At 48.1% G+C, this 21,463-nt stretch overlaps 1 long non-coding RNA gene across 1 annotated transcript in view; it reads right to left on the bottom strand.

Annotated features, from left to right (window-relative positions):
• The window catches only part of LOC129380850 (uncharacterized), a 34,291-nt gene extending 20,176 nt beyond the window's left edge, over positions 1–14,115 (bottom strand). The window contains exon 1 of the long non-coding RNA XR_008609068.1: positions 14,036–14,115. This is a non-coding gene — a long non-coding RNA (uncharacterized lncRNA). The remainder of the gene's footprint in view (positions 1–14,035) is intronic.
• Between the last annotated feature and the right edge of the window lie 7,348 nt (positions 14,116–21,463).

Below are 21,463 nucleotides of genomic sequence, written 5' to 3'. Positions count from 1 at the left end.
CGCAACGCAAGAAGTGTGGATTCGCAGGATCGGGCGGGCTGACTTCGAGGAATTGGCAAAGAACGCACGGCTTAGTGAAGTAAGGGCCACGGCTACTCAAAACCTCTTATTTTGAGCCTAGTTCACGCCTTCCGCTTCGAAAAAGTGTGTGTTCATGCTCTGCGTGATATTTAGCGCGTTGTTTGACTTTTTTTTTCGAATGTGCTCTCTTTGTTTCATGTAGTTTCGTCTTGCGGTGAAATGCACGCATCTGCAGCTGGCCTGTGACATAAAAGAGACTTTATTCAGGGTGTGTTTTGAGCTCCACCAGAAGTTAGCACATTCTCGACGCTTTTGCAAGGCTCAATATGACTTACGATGCAGTCTTTTAGCTTCGTATGTACGCCCGCATGTATTGATTTGGTTTGTGATGATTAACGTTTTTAACGTCCCGAAGCGACCAAAGCTAGGATGCAGGTCGTAGTGGATGGCTCTGGATAACTTTATCTAGCTCGCCTAGGGATGTTTAACATGCACTTTGATCGTAGAGTCGTATGTGGGCCGGTAAATTCCTCGTTGGCGTTTGATAATACTCGCGCGGACGCGCTAGCGCTGCTTTAGAAGTTGGCGCCTCGGCGCGATTGCATTTCTTCAATAAATTTTATTTACTAGTTGTAACACCTTGTCATTATTTCGTATTATTGACGGCGCCTCCAGGGCACCAAAGCGGCAACGGGAACACCAAAGCTAGAACCAGGGCTGGATGGGGCTCGCCGAAACCTGTGCATGCCAAGGGGGTATAAGATCGCGGACAGCCAATTTTGTATGCTAACACTCCCTGCGACGCCTGCATTATTGTAATGTCACGTGCTCTTCAGAGGCCTACGTTAGCCATTACATGTGCCCTCCTGGAGCAGTACTTGTAAAGAAAAGAAACAATCCATCGTCACGATTACCAAAGTACCACGCAATGAAAAAAACGGCCCTGTTGCCAGGCATTGCTGACCGCACACAGCCATTCCGGCTGTGTGCGGTCAGCAATCTCTCACGCGCCGGCCGAACAAAAGTATCCTGCAGGTACGTAAATGAACCTACGAAACCACGTACACATACTTTCACGCTGTCAACACCTGAAACTTTGGTAATTACGCGCGTGTTTGAGTACACCGCGTGCTTGCGTCGTGTTTCAGCAACACGGACTCTCAACGTCGCGCGCTTTACGCATTAAATACGCCTTGAATAATGGTCCTTTTCTCTATTTCTTCCGCAATTCCAACACGAAATTCTAAAGGCCAGTTACCGACTGACGAAGAAAGATTTCGATTGAAAAACTGCTCCGCAGGGCTCGAACTAACTTTTCTGCGGATTTCCTCCCGTAGCGTGTTAGCCGTCGTCTGCTACGGCAGGCCCACCACCAGCGGCGCCACCGTCGAGGCCGCGCCGAGCGGAGGAGGAGGGAAGTGAATGGCGCTACTTTGGGAGATTGAGGGGCTTTACTGCCACCGAAACCGGGGAGTTTCCCCCCACTGGCTTAGTTGCATCACGTGGTGAAACCCCAGGTGTGAATGTCCGCATAGCTGTCATTGGTTGTTTGGAAGCAGACGCTCTTTCGACGCTAGCGCCAACGTCCCCTTCAGTTACGGCCCTAACAGGAGAGCGATGCTTAAGCAAAATGGCGACGCACATGATTGTTTACGTTGTCATGGCACCAGGAACAGCAGCCGCGTGGCGCCTTCTCTACGTAGCGTTTTTTTTATTATTATTATTATGCGACCCGCTCCACTCCCTCTTCACCCTTCCCCATGCCCCGCGCGCCTTTACTCTTGCTTTCTTTTTGCCTGTCCGCGGCCCGTTTTTTTTTTTTCCATCGTGTGCGTGCGCTATCCCAGGCATTGTTTGTGAAATGGCGAGTGGTGCGCCATGGTTTCTTAATGCGTCAGCACGCAGGCAGCCTTGTCCATACTTTGAGTATGCCAGCATATGCCAGAGCATATATAAGGTCGACTTCCAACACAACAGATCTTTGGCCTCGTTTTACTGACTTCCGTTTCCGAAAACAAATATTTTCGCATAACTTGGTATGATGCACGCTCAGAAAATAAACGAAAGTGAAAAATGCATGGAATGTACATGAACAACACAAAAGTTCAGACAGTGAAATAACAAAAAAAAAAAACCTCAGGAAAACGCGAAGGCCGTTTCATGTACATACATACAAAAGATTTTTATATAATGCCCTAAAGACCAAAGTGTAGAAGAGCTTCTGACATACTTACTGAGATATTGCACAAAACTGGACAATGTGTATAATATATACAGTCATGACAACTAAAGAAAGCGAAAATTCACTCGTAATAGCAAAATCCCATCACACGCAAAATAACTAAAAAAATTGAATAAAATAATATTGTTTTATTGACAGCCCCATACCAGAAAAAAAAAACTTACTTATAAACCTCACAAAAGTATATGAAATGCATGACATGTTTATTACTATTGAACAAAATGAAAAAGACATGGCAGAACAATATTAACATTGCACTAAAAATGGAAATACACCTTATCACATTCTTTTACACTTGGTTGCAACTTGAGTAACGGTGGCAAGGGGGAGCAGAAGGTAGTCATCTTTTGCAGCAGCACATAGAAAACATTCGCAGAAAGGCCTATTCTTCAAACAAAGACCAGGTGAATTAAGCCAAACAACACGACTTTTCTTTCACCACGAATGCAATGCTTAGCAGTAAAACTACGTCACTTAAGAGGAAGCTTTAGCTCGGGCCCAACTCCGACGCGGCCTATTCAAATACATGTAAAAACGCAAAAACGTTTTTCTGAGATAATCCCTGGACCGATTTTAATGAAATTTGTTGCTTTTGAGAGAGAAAGTTAAATTCTAGTGGCTGTTGGAAGCGGAATTTTGATTTAAGGCTTGAATTTTGTTAAAGAGATTTACAAAAATTCAGAAGTTTGAAAAAAATAGAAGCACGAAGTTTACAAACTAATACCTCTGCATCAAGAACAGATATCGCGGTTCTGTAAATGGCATCCATTAGATCATTCAAAGCGGACAAATTTTATATGTCATTTTACATCTTACGTGAGTTTGTTACGTTGTTTACGAGGGTTCTGCAAAAGTTGTAATTACATATTAATAAATTTTTTTAGATTCATGTATAATATGTCAAAATTGTCCGCTTTAGATGTGCTATTAGGTACAATTCACAGAATTGCGATATCGCCTATTCTTGCTGAGTTACAGAGTTGTAAACTTGATAGTTTCGTTTTCTGAAAATTTGCGATTTTTGGCAATTTTTAATAAAAAATTGACGATCTAAATCGAAAATTCGAAATCAACAGTCACTAGATTTTATGTTTTTCTTTTAAATGCAACAAACCCCGTGAAATTTGGTGTTGTGGTCGCCAAGAAAAACGAATTCTCCTTTTACATGTATTTAGATAGGAGCACCCGAGCTAAAGCTTCCTCTTAAAGGGACACTAAATATCAGTAAATTATGCTTCTGCAATAGCAGAAGCGTCTTTCGTTACAGAAATACGGTATGAAGTACGGTAATTATGTTGTTGCAGAAAATCAACCGGATGTTTAACGTAACCTAAGCACGGGGAGAAAAAAAAGAAGACAAATTGCAGCTGAGTGTAACCAACGACACATTGTTTGCCGGCATGTGTCACTCGTCAGGGTTTTTTTTTTTTTTTTAATATTCCGCATAATTAGTTCAAGGGGTATTACCGATTTTTATTGAAGTCGAGAAATGCATCTGAGGTACAAACAGACCATTTCGGAACTATTTCAGAAACGCGGTGCTCCCGGCCCTTAAGGCACCAAATCACACCTACTGGGCACTTCTTTGTGTATTAAACACGAAGTGGAAAAATCTGCATATAGGACACTTGCAATACTCATGCTTTCCAGAAGAAAAAAAAGCGTATCATGCCTACACATGAAAACACCCGTGTACTTAGATTTAGGTGCACGTTAAAGAAACCCAGCTGGTCCAAATTATAACGGAATCGCCTACTACCGCGTGCCTCATAATCAGATCGTGGTTTTAGCACGTAAAACCCCATAATTTATTATTTACCATTCCTTAAGGATGTCCTTGAGAGTCGCACAACTCTTGAATGCAAGTAAAGGGGAGGAGTTGTGCGCGAGGTCTTTGAGTATGTGGGTAGCCATTTTGGCGTTCGATATCTGCTAGTATACATTGCGGCTATATCATATAGGCGGAACGGAAACATGGTAGACAATACGGAGAATAGACAAATCCCACATCTAATACTGAAAAATAATCTTAAATAACGGTTTTCCTTCACGCGCGTGCATAACCGTGACAGGACATTACTTTCACAACTAAATGTAAGTACTGCATATGTCATGCCTGAAGGTGTACCTGGCCTGATGGCCAGTAAATGGGACGTAATATTGTGAGCAGCTGCGGCCATAGCATGTGAACGGACAACCACACAGAGACAGTTTGTATAATTCTTGTGTCGTGCCTTTTGCCTCAAGGTGCAAAACGAACTTATCCGTGTATCCATCTAAATAGTTATGCACATCTCGATTTGCAGCAGCTGTGGCAGCCCATGAGTGCGGATAGCAATGTTGTTAGCGAAATAATTGGGGCACCTGAACGAAATCGATAAATCAAAATCAACAGCCGTCCACGACGGCGTCTCTCGTAGACGCTGCGCAATGTTCGGACGTTATATGTGCCGATTGAAAAAAAGGCTGCCGCGGGGTGGTTCCGACGATTACCCTAGCTTGTTTACTCCGTAGAATCGAAAAGAAAGAGAAAAAAAAAGAAAAACAAACCATATCAAAAGCCCAGAATCGATCATCGCTCGTTCCGACTAAACACTCTTAGGATGATAAGGCATTTCCAGGCGACGAGCGGTTACGCTTTATCAAAAACACTGATAACGCCGACAGGACAAGCATTGTGGCGAAGCTCGCACAGGGATAGCTTTTAATATTATATTTTTGTTTGTTGCGGTCATCACGCGTTACCACGGGAAGATTGAAAAGCTTAAGAGGAAGCTTTAGCTCGGGTTCTCCTATCTAAATACATGTAAAAGGAGAATTCGTTTTTCTCGGCAACCGCTGCACCAAATTTGACGAGGTTTATTTCATTTAAAAGAAACACTTAAAATCTATTGACTAATATTCGAATTTTTTATTTAGGCCGTCAATTTTTTATTAATAATTGTGAAAAATTGAAAATTTTCAGGAAACGGAACGATCAAGTTAACTCTAACTCAGCAATGAGAAACGATACCACAATTCTGTGAGCTGCATCTAATAGTACATCTCAAGCGGACCAAATTGATATGTTACACATAAATCCTCAGAAATTTAGTTATATAGAAATACATCTTTTGCAGAACCCTTATGCACAACGTAACAAATTCATGTAAGATATAAAATGATATATCGAATTTGTCCGCTTTCAATGATCGAACGCATGCCGTTTATAGAACTACGATATGTGCTCTTCAAGCAGAGCAATTAATTTGTAAACCTTGTGCTATTTCTTCCGAACTTCCAAATTTTCGAAATTTGTTTTAACGAAATTCAGGCCCTAAATCAAAATTCCGCTTCCAACAGTAATTAGAATTTAACTTTCTCTCTCAAATGCAACAGATTTCAATATAATTTGTCCAGCGGCTATCTCAGAAAAGCGTTCTTGCGTTTAACATGTATTTGAATGGCCGCGTTGGAGTTTGGCCCGAGCTAAAGCTTCGGATAGATGAATGCAATGATGTGATAAGCGCCCCCTTTGGAACGGGGCGGTGGGTTGTGCTGACAAGCTCTTAAGCTCTTCCTCTTAAGGTCAGTACGCCACGTCGCGGCACTCGAACTAAACCCTCGTGTCCAGAAAACCTGGATACGTGTGGCGGGAAACACCGGCTCGCTCCAGTGGTGTAGCGTCAAAAATGAAAAGGGCGTACGTGGACACGCATTCTTTATTGTCCCAACGTTTTGGCAGGTGAGCAAGCCTTCCAGTCACTCTGATAAAGGCTGGCCCACCAGCGGAAATCTTGGACTGCAAAGAACGTGGTTCCACGTACGTCGTTTCCCTTTCTAACGTGCAGCTATATGTATGTATGCATGTATGTATACACATACATACTCTTGCGGTATGCTTGCATCAGTTGTCGGAATGTGGCGTTTTTGAAATCAGTGTGCACCTGCGCGGTCGAAGAGTATAAGAAGGCTTCGCTTGAAACACACACACATGCGGCAAACAAGAACACTGGGCACAGTTTATTTCAGTCTTGTGCGGCGTCCACAGACCCGTTAAAAATGAACTCGACAATATAAAATGCATATCAGTTCTATAAAATGCACATACGGTACGGAACACGCCAGTTGTGAAAAACAAGTGCCAACGTTACGAAATAGACAGCACTTAGCATTGTGGTGATGGAATCTGAGATGCTTCCTTTTTTTTTTCTTTTAATACTTTTCGGCAAATATATTTACGTTGGCAGACATTTTTACCACAACCCATTAAAATGAACAATGAAGCTAAGACTTATTTTGATGACTTGAACGGCGACGCAGTGCGAGTTAACGCCGTTTCTTCATCTGCGTGAAAAGACGCAACAAGCACATCGTAGCGTGAAGTGCCGTTGCGCCCGAACGAAGCACCGACACGGGCAAAGCAACTCGAAGTCGTGGGTAGGTGATCATCGTTATGCAGGAAGCTGGGGTTAAACATTAACTGGCAGTTTTGGGGCCATAGCACTCCCGCGTACGCGTCGCCGCAATCACTCGCAGCAATGTCAAGTGATTAAGCACACGAGGTGCAATAAATACAATTATTCCTTCATGTTCACATTAGATACCGGCGCGGTATTAAGATATCATTCGGCAAAAACCCGGCTGTCAGTAATGCCCTAAGCAGGTTGTCATGCCCTTCCCGTCTACAGTACGCGCGTTAACACCGCACTCGGTCCAGCTACAAATCTTGTAGGATTCAGGTGCGCGTCTCATAGGGCAAATCCTTCGTCGGCGCATGCAGGCCGTGGTAAATAAAGTGCGTCACTATCACAAACAAAATGAAAATGATCGTCAAAACAATGGCTAACACCCACATACAGCTGTAGTGCTGCTTCCACTGCATGTAGCTCCGCCGATACCATCTGTCCCAGCCATAGTGCCTCCGGGACGCCGGTTCGTCTGTATCATCTACCCATCGCCCTTCACGCTCGGGGAACCTCTCCCGCTGCAACTGGCGGATGTGACCGAGGTGTCTTGCAGCTAGGGCCAATTCATCTTCGCTGAAAGGCGCCTCGGCGGGGACGGCGAGCACCACCTCACGGTATGAGGGCGGTGGTGTACCTGGCGATGGCACGTACCCTCTTGACGCCATGGGTATCCCCCTCTCGTCCCCGGTGTCTTGGCCACGGGACCGTTGGTCGTTGCCGCCGCTGGACCGCCTGGCACCACGTCCGCGCAGGAGGTGAGTCGCCAGCATACCAGAGGCCCTGTTGAACTCGGCCATGGAATCCTTAGCAAGAGAAAGGCCAGACTTTGAATGCGTAGCAGAGCTTCGATGGATGGCAGACGGCAAGTCGGCGTGGGGCGTTACCAAAACCCGACGCAGAAGTCAATACACTAGACACGGCACATGTGAAAGCACCTCTTGCAGTGCGTGCTGTGCTCCACTATGAAGACGCTAATGGAATGCGAACTGGATGACAACGGCGCTATTTATACCGGCCAACATTTTTATGGCTTTATCTGGAAAAAAACAGAACAGACAAATGTGAGCGACGGTGATAACGTAAGATATCTATCACATATGATCTGCTCGGCCCAGTGCGGTTGAAGCCGAGAATTTCTCTGTTGGTATAAAAAATTGTTCTAGTTTTGGGGGGAGGGGGGATTAACATGTCTATACGTTAGTAATATTAACTTTGTTTACTGTGCTATAGTTTAACCTGACTTCCATCTGGAAAGCCGCAAAAGATGAAGCATTCGCATCAATCATCGCTGTTAAACAATAAACCTGGTGAAGTCTCCAAACCATTGTCTTTATAAGTGATAGGTTTCAGGCGCCAAAGCACACGGAAGATTCCTGAATAATTCGCGCTCCTCGTAAATCATCTACTCAACGAAAATCTGCTAAAACTGATCGAGAAGGTCTTAACCCTAAATGAGAAAAATAGATCAAGCAAGGCCCGGTTTTTCGCAGCAAAAAAGGCCGTATATATATGTGATACGAAAAACAAGAGAGTTGGGCTAAGGTTAACCAATGCAGACTAAGGCATGAAGTAATATGCGGGAAAGCCACGCTTGCTGTTGCTAGAACTAGCCTCGTTGCAACACCGTCGATTCGGCCTTGTTGAACGCCCGCTGCACTCAAGAACGGCTGTTTTCAAACTCAATATATCTGATCTATATGAGTGCTATATTATAGTATGTCGCCATGAAACTTCAAGGACGGGAAATTATTTCGTAATATGTATTCTAATGTATTCTGCACTATTCTTGCGGGAGAAATTTACTATAGCTGCAATAACACAAGCTTCAGATTAAGCGCGGTTGCCCTCTATATGGCTGTTTCGTAATATTCATCCTAGCAACTTGCTTTATTCGCTGGCGCACATGTGACGTATGTCAATTGTAAAAAGAACTGGCCGACGTGAAACTTTCTGGTGCGGTTCAATTCAATTTCCTTTTACGATATGATAACTTTTGTCAGTAGGGCAGGATACGGTCAAATTCGCATGCGCAAACGAACGGCAGCTGCTGTTGTTCTCCCTGAATTCACAACGATGAGTTTGTCGCAATAGACAGTTTAATTCCCCTAACACACGGGCACTCCAAATGCCTTCGGAGTAGGGGACAACTACGAAAGAGGAGTGTATGTGGGTGAACCGCAGGGTAAAATGTACCCCCCTTGCCGTAGACATGCCTTCCGGAAGGGGAGCCATCCGAACTGGGCTTCAGGGGTCACCTCAAGCGTTGTTCTTCAGCAATACAAGACTCGACGAAATAGATTGGTGCCTTAATAATAGTTTTCCTGCTCGGAACATGATCTTATACTTACACTGAGACAATTTGACCCGCAGCACGGCTGGTGCTCCGCCACTGTCAAGAAAAACGCCCTGCGCGTCTCTCGTCGCGACAGCACCCGTGAAGCGGCAAGCAGAGAGGGGCACCGTGAGCGTTTCAATGGCAGCAGGAAGCCCATTAGCCTAAAGCACAAGATCATCAAGTCGTCGCGAATGCCTTAGCTCCCAAAGGAACACTGGAAGATTACCGCCAGCCCCAGGGGTGGTCTGGATGTGCAGAAAACGGGCTCCACAAGGCTTGGTCGGGCCGTCGCCGCCGCGGCAGGACTCACGTCCGAGGAAGCTAGCCACGACATCGTCTGCCCCAACGCAACACAAAATATTATCGTCCTCAGCACCGCGTCTCGCGATAACGCAGATGCTTATCTAAAAATGAATTGCATCACTCTGGGAAATAAACAATACGAACTCAGCACTTACGAAGCCGCACCGCACGCCACGTGCAAGGGTGTCATACGCCAAATTGATGTGTCGGAGAGCCAGGCCGACCTGGACAGAAGCATTCTCAACGAGAGAAATCCCTTAGCCCTGGGAGACAAGCGAATCAAGAATAGCGAAACGGTAGTCATCGTTTTCGACGGCTACAAGGTCCCCAACTTCGTTTTCTACGGTTCGGCGCTAGTCAAGTGCTCCTTGTACCTCAGGCAGCACGACTGCTGCTATGCCTGCGGTAGACTAGGCCACAGAGCCGACGTCTGCCCAACGCCAGGGGACAAGCTATGCGGGAAATGTGGGGACAACAACCCCGACGACAACCACACCTGCTCGCCTACTTGCGGCCTCTGCGGGGGCCCGCACGCCACAGCGGACAAGATTTGCAAGCAAAGATTCCAGCTCCCGTACATCGTTCGACGGAGGAGAAGGGAAAGAAATGCGGAACCCAGGAATCGAGACCCGTCACCAGCACAGACAAGCGCCGACCGGGAACCGGCTAGACCTTCGAGCAGGCTCTCCCGCTCGAGAAGCCGCTCGAGGTCCAGGTGCTGTTCCCGGTCCAGGTCTAGGAGCCATTCCAGGTACAGGTCCCGGGGCCGCTCCAGATCGGGAAGCCACTCCCGGGGCCCACAGAACAGGGTCCGGTTCGAAGAGCCAGCCGGTTCTGGGAAACAAGGTGCCACCTGGGCAGACAGGGTGCGGAGTGGAGGGAGAACTGCCGAAAAGGTAACTGGAGGTGCGGCGCCAGAGCATGGTTCGTCTGAAATAGCTCAGCTTAGGAAAGAAAATGCCGAGATGCGCAGCATAATCGAGTTAATGCGAGCCGATATAGCAGAACTCAGAAAGGCTAATCAAGCTCACCACCTTCCAGTCCCTAGTTCAACCCCCTCAGGGAGCCCTCGGCGAGCCCCTCTCCCCAACCCCCTCGGGGACCTCATGGCGTTCCACTCCCTAGTTCATCCCCCTTGGGGACCCTCTCTCCTCAAACCGCAGACGTTCCCATTGTCGTGGATGCGAGCCACTCGGGCAATCCAGCCAAAAGAAAGGCCGTTCCCAGCATGCCCGAAAATGTACCGGCTAAAGCCAAGTCCGAAGTCAGAGAAATGTTGAATTGCATCTGCTTCGAGATCAAGAAGATTAACGAACGACTATCTACAGTGGATCAGCGACTGTTGGTCGTGGATCAGAAGTTAGACGCGCAAAATGTCAAAATTCAATGCTTAGAAAACAGAATACCAGAGATAGAGACCAAGGTGCAGAAAATGGACATCAGGACGTCGACCCACGTACGTCCCGTTTACTTCCCGGATGGCGCGTTGGTACCTACGCGGCCACCACTGCACATTCCCGGACCGATTAATAGAACCACCTCCCTCGAGACCCTAGTAGCAACGCCGGAAGGCGCTCTATACAGTAAGGATGAGGCCACACACCCAATTTAGGATTTGGCAGTGAAACTGCAGGGGACTCCACCATAAAAGATGTACCTTGCAACAGTTTGTTCGCACTCACAAAGAAAAGCCACATGTTATGTTATTGCAAGAAACGATGACTGATCAGGTTTCATTCCAGGGATACAAAGCTCTTGCTCTCCGTGGGGACGGCAGAGGAATCTGCACATTAGTCAGCAGCAAGTTCACTTTCGTCGCACACGATCTAGGGGTCCGGCCTAGCAAGACGGAGACCTCCCTAGTAGAAGTCATCCCAAGTCAATCCAACATCTCCAGCATTTTTATACTTAACATACATAGCAGCCCGAGCGATCACACACGACGTTTCTAAACCATCATCACTGGGGCAACGAAACTCGCCGGAAACTCTCCACTGGTTGTGGCCGGCGATTTCAACGCCCCCTTTCCCGCTAGGAACTACACGCACGACACGGTCATGGGCAGAAGCCTGTGGCAGGAGGCGGGAGATGCGGGACTTTCTCTATTGACGGGCCCAGCCTTTCCCACCAGACGGGGCGCCTCCTCGACCAGGGACTCTGTCCCGGATCTCACCTTTGTTAAAAACGCTGGCTCAGCCATGTGGTCGAATCTGCTCATAGACCTCGGTAGTGATCACTACAACACGGTCACCAGCTTCCAAGTGGAGCAGAAAAGAAAGAAGGCCTTCTCGGTCCCTGACTGGGACAAATTCTGTGAGGTTCGCATGGCCCGCGCCACCCGTGGAGAAAAGCCGGAGAGTCTCGTCCAGTGGTGCGCACTAATTCTGCAAGATATCTGCTCCACCACCAAAACCATAGAGACGGATCTACAGACAGACAAAATGGATAACAGGCCAGCGCACCTTCTCGAGGATAAGCAATTACTTCTCGAGAGGTGGAAAAGCCAACGCTTGAATCGCAAGCGCAGAAAAAAGATAGCGGATACCAACAGGCAGATCGATGAGCACTGCCAAGCCCTGTCTAGGCAGCAATGGGACGAAATTTGCAATTCAATCGACGGGCAGATGCGCACGGGAGGCAAGTGGAATCTTCTCAAACACTTGCTCGACGACTCCGGCACCAAGTCAAACCAGAGAAGTGTCCTCGCTAAAGCACTCCACGAAGCCAAGAAGTCGTCTTCGGAAAAGGACGTGCTGGAGATGTTGGCTAAGAAGTACCTGCCGCTCAAAACTGTGGCCGATGAGGCGGCATACCCAGTATACAAAGGGAAGCCGAACTCCGCGCTGGACGAGCCTTTCAAAGTCAGTGAAATCCGCCGCACCCTACACGACCTCAAAGGTAAGTCAGCACCCGGCCCGGATCACATTAACAACAAGGCTCTCATAAACGTAGAGGACGCATCAATTGAGTTTCTCACAGATTAGATAAATCGGATTTAGGAGGACGGAACTGTACCGGAAGAATGGAAGTTGGCGAAAGTCATACTAATCCCAAAGCCTGGTAAACCGCCGAGCTTGGACAACCTCCGCCCCATCTCACTGACGTCATGTGTAGGGAAGGTGGCCGAGCACGCCATCCATAACAGAATTGCCAAGTCTATCGAGACCAAGGACCTTTTCCCTCACAACATGATAGGTTTCAGGCCAGGCCTCTCCACCCAGGACGCCATGAAGCTTATCAAGGTCCAAATCCTGGAACGCTGCACTCGGGACACGAGAGCCATCCTCGGTTTGGACCTGGAGAAGGCCTTTGACAACATCCGTCACGGGTTCGTTCTCGACGCCATCTTCAAACTCGACCTGGGATCGTCCTTCCATGCCTTCGTCAGGTCTTTCTTCAGCAAACGATGCGCCATCCTCAAGGCTGGAGATTTGGAATCGAAGAAAATGGAGCTGAGCGGAAGAGGCGCCCCCCAGGGGTTAGTCATCTCACCGCTCCTCTTCAACATCGCAATGGTCAACCTCTCACGATACCTAGGCAAGGTCCAGGGCATCGGTCACACGATCTACGCGGACGACATCACTGTCTGGTGCGCGAGTAGCAGTGACGGACAAGTCGAAGCCACTCTCCAGGAAGCTGTCGACACTACAGAGCGCTTTCTAACCGACGCGGGACTGCGGTGCTCCCCAAAGAAATCGGAGCTCCTTCTCTACAGCCCAACTAGAAAGGGCCGCAAGCCACAGAACTGGAAACCCCCCCATTGAAATTGACATTAATCTCTACACCAAGTGCGGAGATCCCATTCGCAAAGTCGCGTCCATTCGAATCTTGGGAATGACACTCGAAGGGGCGGGCACGAATAGCATCATCATTCACAAACTAGCAAAGAAGACAGATAGCGTCATCGGTCTAATCAGGCGGGTAGCTAACAGAAGGAGAGGCCTGAGCGAAGAGAATCTGATAAGGCTAGCCCACGCTTTCTTGTTATGCCATTTTACGTACGTAGCGGCCATGCGCATCTGGAAGAGGGCCGAGCGAGACAAGCTAAATGCCATGATAAGGACAGGGATCAAGAGCGCACTCGGACTACCAAACTACACACGCACCGACCGACTCCTGCAGTTGGGTATTCATAATACCCTGGAAGAAATTGCAGAAGCACAAGAAAGGGAACAGATTCTCAGGCTCTCCGGCACCAGGGCAGGCAGACGACTCCTAACTGAGATGGGCGTCCCCCCGGCCACTGTCGAAGACGCCTACCAGAGCCTTCCGAAAGAGCAGAAAGATAACATCATCATATCGCCTGCCCCGCGCAATTGCATCCCCAGCGCAACGTAGAAAGAAGGAAGGCCAGAGCAGTGGCGCCTACTCCGCGCAACAGAACTCCCTGGCGGCAGCTGCTTCGTTGACGCGGCCCAGTATGGCAACAGCAACAATTTCATGGTAGTGTCAATCAACCACAGGTGTTCGACCGTTAACGCCGCTTCGGTACGAAGCACGTCGTCGCGTGCGGCCGAGCAAGTGGCCATTGCCTTGGCCCTCCTGGATGACAAACATGCCAATATCTTCAGCGACTCCATGGCAGCCATCCGCGCCTTCAGCGTTGGCGCCGTGTGTAAGGAAGCCTGTCGCATCCTCGACGGCAAAAGCATCGCCACCCACACTCTCACGTGGTTCCCCGCTCACATGCATGGGATCCATCATGGGAGGCCCGACAAACCTCAACGAGCTGGCCCACTCCAAGGCGCGAGGTCTCGCTTTCCGCGACCATGGAGAACTCCAACGCCGGCCTGCAGTGGTGGAGAACAGAGATCAACCGACCACATACAATGAAATTGCGCAGCACTTTTATCTCGGCAGGAGAGACTTTCCCCTTCCCCAGAAAAATTTAAATAGAGCGCAGGCATTGACCCTCAGATAATTGCAAACAAGCTCATATCCCAGCCCGGCTTTATTCCACAAAATTTATTGCGACACCTATGCCACTAATCCTTGCAGGAACTGCAATGACATCGCTAGCGTAGACCATATGCTCTAGCGTTGCCCCTCGTTACGAGGCACAGAACAAATCAATGAGGAGAAGTGGCTCTCCGCTATCAAGAGCCCCGATGTCGGGGCGCAACTATGGGCTGTCCAGAGGGCCCACGATGCGGCGGTCGGGCATGGCCTGACTGTCCCAACGTGGGAGCGGCCCGCAGCGCGCTGAGTCGCGTACCTCAGGACCTTTATTAATGTTTTGCGTCCATCCATTCATTGTCAAATTTAGTCGAAAGAAGCAAAGCAATTTACTTTGATGAGACCCTTACTGCACCATAGCGCGTATCAATAATGAAACTCCTATTGATGCGAGGTTCTTCAGCATGAAAAAAAAACGAAATAAAAGGAAACGGGCTTATCTCACAGGACTGCGGTTCGCCCGAGTCTTAAGGGCACGGAGTAAAATAGACAGGAGCGCCGACTCGCCTGATAAGGCCTTCCAACCTGTGTCCTTATGAGCCAGCTATACTTTTTAGACTGAACATAGACGCATGGAAACTTGCTATTATCCATCCAGAGACGCGTCATCTCCAGCGGCCGATGTGCGCCGTGGCGTGTAGCGAAGCAACGCGTGCTTTCTGTTTGTTGACTAGCAATTCGTTTTTCGGAGAACTATGCGCGCGTTTCCGCTGTTCCCCGCATGACACCGTGCGTGTGCGCGCGCTAGCGCTTCTCGCTTCTAAAGCCTGAAGAAGTTCGCAGGATATTTCGTTTCCTTTATATGCATGAATATTTACTGCTGTATGTGCCAATGTCATGATAACGACTGTCAAACAATAGAATTTTGTACGCCAGTATGATCTTGCTGTCTGTTAACAATAAAATAAAAGAAAGAAAAAAATTTGTAAGCTGCCGCACATTCATGGGCATTCGATTTTCACTGAGGGTGCGTATAGCTTAGCGTACTTGCGGGTGTTCTTGTATACCGTCTTTTCACATTAACTTTCATTTATGGCATGTTTCGGCCTGTGTCCTCGCATGCTTCTGGCTGTATGCTGTTCACATGAGTCCTGCAAGGAGGCTAACATGTCAAGCTACAATAAAAGCTTCCATGTGTATTTACCACACACTGCACCCCTTAACTCAGCGACTGTTGGCAGCAGTGACCTAAAGTTACTTAAGGGACACCGCAGGCCCTCTGAAACGTCAGCACATTTTTGTTTTATGCTAGAACTCTGAACAAAACAATTCAATTTTTTTCAACTGATCGTAGTAGCAGACTGGCACCCACGGTGCCACAAATCATTTCATATCGTTTACTAGCTAGATTAGCTCAGTGCTTTTCAAACCCCATCCCAAGGCAATATCTCGCTGTTGCTCGGCTCAAAAGGCACTTTTTTGTACGCACGTAAATATCTTGTAAATCTCAAAAGCGCAAGCGCAGAACATAAAAAACCTTCTCGCACCTCACGGACGCAGTTTAACTATAGCTAGGCGCTTGCGTTGCATTCCATACGTACGGGATGCGCTTTCCAAGCAACCATCTAAAAGATCCCCGCTTATTCGTGGTCGTCAAGAGGGGCCGATTTCGCCTCATGAAATCAGTGACAGGAAAGGAAGATCACAAAGGATCACCCGGCGAGGCAACATGAATCTCGACCACCACCGCAAGATACTACTAGTCATCTAATATTTTGAAAAAAGTATTGATTATAAAAAAAATATCGAGGAACTCTGGAACTACATATGCGCAATTCATGCACTTAACAAAATTATAGGTTTCTTCGATTTGACTGCACTTTCTGCCCTAGTTTCGCTGCGTTACCGTGCGAGTGTAGCAGGGTGCAGTGCGAGTTCCTAAAGTTCAAGCGCACTACTTGCAATAGAGCAACAAGCTTATTTAAAAAATAGTAGAAGCGCACAAGGCTTATTCTCTGCTCGGCGTTTCTGGCGCGTTGGGCGCACTGCGTCGTAGCGTCTGCTGTTGTTGCCACATCGTTCTACGGGTGCCTTTTGGGTTGGTGCTACTCATCGCGGTTCGAGAAATGTTTTCCTTTCAAGGATACTGTGCTCAAAATTTGCCTACTGGGCGGACATGCTTCTGTAGTCCAGCAGCACCTCCCATCAGGTTGGAGCAGCCCTCTCATAAACCTTTCCAACAGAGAAAGAGAGAAAAGCCATAAGGGAAAGGCAGGGAGATTAACCTAGCTGAGCCCACTAGGCTACCCTGTACCGGGAAAGGAAGAAAGGGAATTCAAAGAGGAGAAGGAAGAAAGAAGTTCACAGTTTCCACTATTGCACACCCAAACGTTCATCACTAAGTCAGTCAAACGCGGTCATACAGGCAGGTGCATTTCAAGGAACGCATCAGCGCCTTTGTGGCCTTGCACATAAACGCACAAGGCCACGGACCTAAGATATTCTCCTCTGTAAAAGGACGGTCGTCTAAGTGCTCCAAAGCTGTACAAATTTGCATATGGCAAAAGGAACGGTATTTTCTTTTCGTTATCGCAATAATCGCTATCGGGATAGTACTACTTCGTGAGAACTGAACAGTGGATGTGGATGAGCTGCTTTTTCGTCAGAGAACGTGTTCCAAGAAAAACACATGCGATCGAAAGCACTTTAGTGTGTCGCATGATTTTACTAACCTTCCCGCACAACGATTCAAGAATCAAACTTGAACCTCACATTCTCATGGCAGCTATATACAGGCTGTCGTTTTTAATGCGAAACCATTATATGCCCCATTACGCGAGAATCCAGCGTTGTCATCGGCGGCGTGATCGAAAGATGGTACCAAAAATGGCCGACGGCGCAAAGAGTAATAACACGTCAAAAATGCTCGGATTGACGTCAAATTTGTCAGGCAGGTTTCTGCAAACAAAGTAAATGAATGCCTTGGAAAAGAAAATTGGGTAAACGTCTCGCCTCGCACCCCGGCCCTCCGGGGTGCGAGACGAGCACGCTTCCCCGACGCCACGGTGGCTGCATGGTTATTTATGGCTGACTAAAGTTGTGCCTGCGGCGTGCGTCATTCCACACGTCACGTCCTTGCCTCCGTCGCTGCCTCCGTCACTTGCTCTTCGGATTTCATACGTGTTGACACTACCGTGACGACTGCGATGCACTCTCGACGCCAGATCATGAGTATATAAAAGTAGGCGTGTCTAGTGCGTGCGTCACTGCATACGTCACTTCGCTGCCTCCCGCGCGTCACTTATTCCTCGGATTTCCTCGGTGCTGTGTCTACTGCGATGCACTCCGAAGCGCCTACCTGGGCGACAGCTGTGAGACATGGCCGCCCACGGAAGGACGCCTCAGAAGACGAAGCAAGGGAGCACAAAAGAAGACGACATAGTTACGACAGACCTACCATTAGCCATAAAATAAAATTAATCGTTCCGAATGTTTCCAGTCTGTGGCCAACGTATACGCAAACATACACACCGATTCAGCGGAAAGAACTTTAATGCATGTCGAAAATATCAGTAGAAAACATATCAACTAAATGATTATGTTGTTCTCGCATGCCCACAGCCAAGCATTCGTAAGCGTCTCTGATGAACTTTTTTAGACCATGCGCAATGTTTAAAAATTGCCCATAGCAGATATCATAATTCTAGTTAATGGGCAGCATTACTTAGAGAGACGGACATTACTTCCACGAAAAATCGAAATGCCTGCTTGACTAATCAAGAAAAACACACTAATAACCTTCATAACTAATTACTTTACGGCACAAATTGCAATTTCCAAATTGTAGCCGGTAAGTTGGCATAGCGTATCCACCACTTTGAACGAATTTTGAGAGAGGAAGACGAAGTGCCTTTCAGGCAGAACACCGAGTCTTCCAGCTCTACTTATTTTGTGGATTTTTTTAGACTTTGCCAGTGAACTGCTATTTCCTCCTTAACTGCGATGGAGATGGAGTCTCACGCGCGTCCGCCGGACTCGGCAGTGCCCGCGACGGCTGCCTCCAGGAAGCGCAACGGCACCGAGAGCGACACTGACAGCGACGACACCATGAAGTACTATGTCAGCGGTGAAGATTCTTGTGACGACGCCTTCGAGCTGGTGCGGAGTCGTAAAGCAAAACGAAGGTTTCTCAGCGCAGCCTCGAATTCGAGTGAGTCCACCGTGAGATCTTCGCGGAATACCGAGGAGCTCACCATCCTGTTCACGCCAGTTCTCGCTACTGACAACCTGAGACGCCTCAACAGGCAAGCCGTGTCTTCACATCTAGAGGCACTGGTTCCGAATGAAATCAAAGACATCAGAGTGAACACCCGTAAGAACGTCCTAGCAATTGACGTAGAACACGCGGCTGCGTTGGATTCCTTGCGCAATGTCACGGAACTTGACGGGATGAAAGTCCGCCCTCATATTCCGCTGGGCAAACAAATCAGTAGTGGCGTAATTTACGATGTTGATGAGACCATTGCCGACTCCGATCTGTCGATCTTAATCAAGCCAGCTACAGAAAACACCATCATCACAAACGCGTTTCGTCTCGGCACGTCACGGTGTGTCAAAATCATATTTAAAGGCGAATCCCTACCATCGCATGTAAAAGTGGGCCACTTCCGACACGCAGTTCGCCCCTTCATACCAAAACCGCTGCAGTGCTGGAAGTGCATGAAGTTTGGGCATGTGAGTAGTGTGTGCAAGAACACTACCGTCTGTTCTCGCTGCACTGGGCCCCACACCACTAGCACGTGCGAAGCCAGTGTGCTGAAATGCACAAACTGCAGCAGCCCTCACGATGCCTCCTCGAAGGAATGCCCGTTAGTTCGCAAGGAAATGGCAATATTGAGGAAAATGGTTAGAGACCACTCGTCTCACCGAGAAGCAGCAACATCTATTAGGCGGCGACGATCGCGCCGCCGACGTCGATCACGAACCTCCAAAGCCTCTGCAGAGCGCCAACCACGTACACTGCCACCCACTCTTCCGCCCAGGCCAAACGCAGTCAGCTCAAAGGACAAAGATGCAACGAACAGCCCTGCTGCTGACGCGTGGCCTGCACTCCCGAGGCTACATGCTCCTACTGAGCGAAATCAGACGTCTACAGCAAGGGACACTTCGACTGTTCCTGAAAAACTGACGGACCAAGATCAACAAATTGTTGTCATGATCAGCTCTCTGGTGAGTGCTATTCGTGTTCTTCTGGACAAGATACAGACACCAACAGCTCGAAGTGCATTGCAAGTGCTGGATGCCATCAATCCGGTTCTAGCGAGCCTTCAGAAGTCCAGTGCTTGAGAACTTCTACAGCAGAACCATGGCTCATCGACAGCAACAGCGATCGTTCCGGGATGATGTGAGAAGTGCCTCCATATTCCAATGGAATGCGAGAGGCCTAAGGTCACGTATTTCGGATTTTCGACAGTTCGTGTTTGACTACCACTTTCCTATACTGGTGATCTGTGAACCGAACTTATCAGCCTCCATAAGACTATCAGGATATGAACCTTTTGTTTCAACAACGTGTGCCCGTAGTAGTAAGGTTCTGGTTTATATTCGCAAGGACCTAACGTATTTTTCGCAACCCGTAGCGCCACACGACGGTAACCAATACGTCTGTGTTAGTGTGAAAAAGAAGAGGCTGTCTTTTACTATTATTGGCGTCTACCTATCCCCAACAAGTCAGTTTGACAGCAAAAGACTAGAAGATATTATGGCTACTACTCCCGGTCCTTGGATAATAACAGGGGACTTCAACGCTCACCACCATATATGGGGAAGCTCCAGGATAAATTCGAGGGGCAGGTCACTAATATCCTTTGCATCAGGCCACAACCTGTGTCTTCTAAATGACGGAAGTCCGACATTTCTGCGAGGAACAACGTACAGTAGCTGCCTTGACTTGACTTTGGTGTCACGTTGCCTGACTTCGAGCGGGCAGTGGTTCACTGATATTGAAACCCATGGAAGTGATCATATTCCGACCTATGTGAGAATCAATGGTCTAGACGCCGCATTACCGGATGTATCTCGTCAAATCGATTGGACAGTCTTTTAAGATCGAGTAGAAGACACCTGCAAGAAACATATCGCACGCAGATTAGAAGACATAATTGCAGACGCAATGCAAGATTGCACGCGTTGCTGCACACATTCGAAAAAGCGTACAGAGAATGACATTGAATTGGAAAGGCTTCGTACAATACGCCGCCGTGCTGAAAGGAGGTACAGGCGCACAAAGTCAATTCTTGACCTCAGAGAAGCTCGGCGCATGCAAAAGAAGATAAGACGCCGAATGGATAAGCTAGCGGATCAAAGATGGAAATGCTTTTGCGAGTCACTGGACCCCCGCAAGCCATTGTCCCGTGTGTGGCGTACCCTACGGGGTCTTTGCTCAAGACCCCAGCAACGACACCCTTTTAACGCCCTCGCTCTCTATCAAAACCGCCGCGAGATAGACGTTCCAGAGGAATTTTGCGCGCAAATCGCCGGCGGCACAGTTTTAGTCCCTGACATGGCTTTAAGCGACATCCCCGGTCCACGAGATACCAGCATGGAGGCTCCATTCTCTATGGAAGAATTAGAAGCTGCTATGGCGCTCTGTAGGTGTTCGTCTTCACCAGGGCCCGATGGCATAACATATACTGCTTTGCGCCACCTAGGCCGAGAAGCACGAAGAGAACTCCTCAGCCTTTTTAATAGTTCATGGCAAGATGGTGTCGTCCCACAGGAGTGGAAACGCAGCCGCCTGGTACCGCTACTAAAAGCAGGAAAGTCGCCGCTCGAACTGGCATCGTATCGGCCTATAGCACTTGCAAGCTGCGTCGGGAAACTCATGGAACGCATGATCCTCATGCGTCTCGAATGGTACCTAGAACACCACAAGATTTACCCTGATTCTATGGCGGGATTTCGACGAGGCCGTTCATCGATTGACAGCGTCATCGATTTAGTGTCATCTGTAGAACAGCAAAAATCTTGGAAACGATTATCAGTAGCGCTCTTTCTGGACGTGACAGGCGCTTACGACAACGTTTCGCATCAACCCATTCTAGACGCACTTTTGACAATTGAACTAGGAGGGCGAGTATATCGATGGATCAGAAACTACTTGACACAAAGGTCCATGTTCGTACGTACGGAAGATGGTCCCACTACCGACCACTACAC

The sequence above is a fragment of the Dermacentor andersoni genome, chromosome 1, assembly GCF_023375885.2.
Source record: "Dermacentor andersoni chromosome 1, qqDerAnde1_hic_scaffold, whole genome shotgun sequence".
Classification (NCBI taxonomy): Eukaryota; Metazoa; Arthropoda; class Arachnida; order Ixodida; family Ixodidae; genus Dermacentor; species Dermacentor andersoni.
Note: the sequence above shows the minus strand (reverse complement) of the source record. Positions and strands in the feature narration are given on the sequence as shown.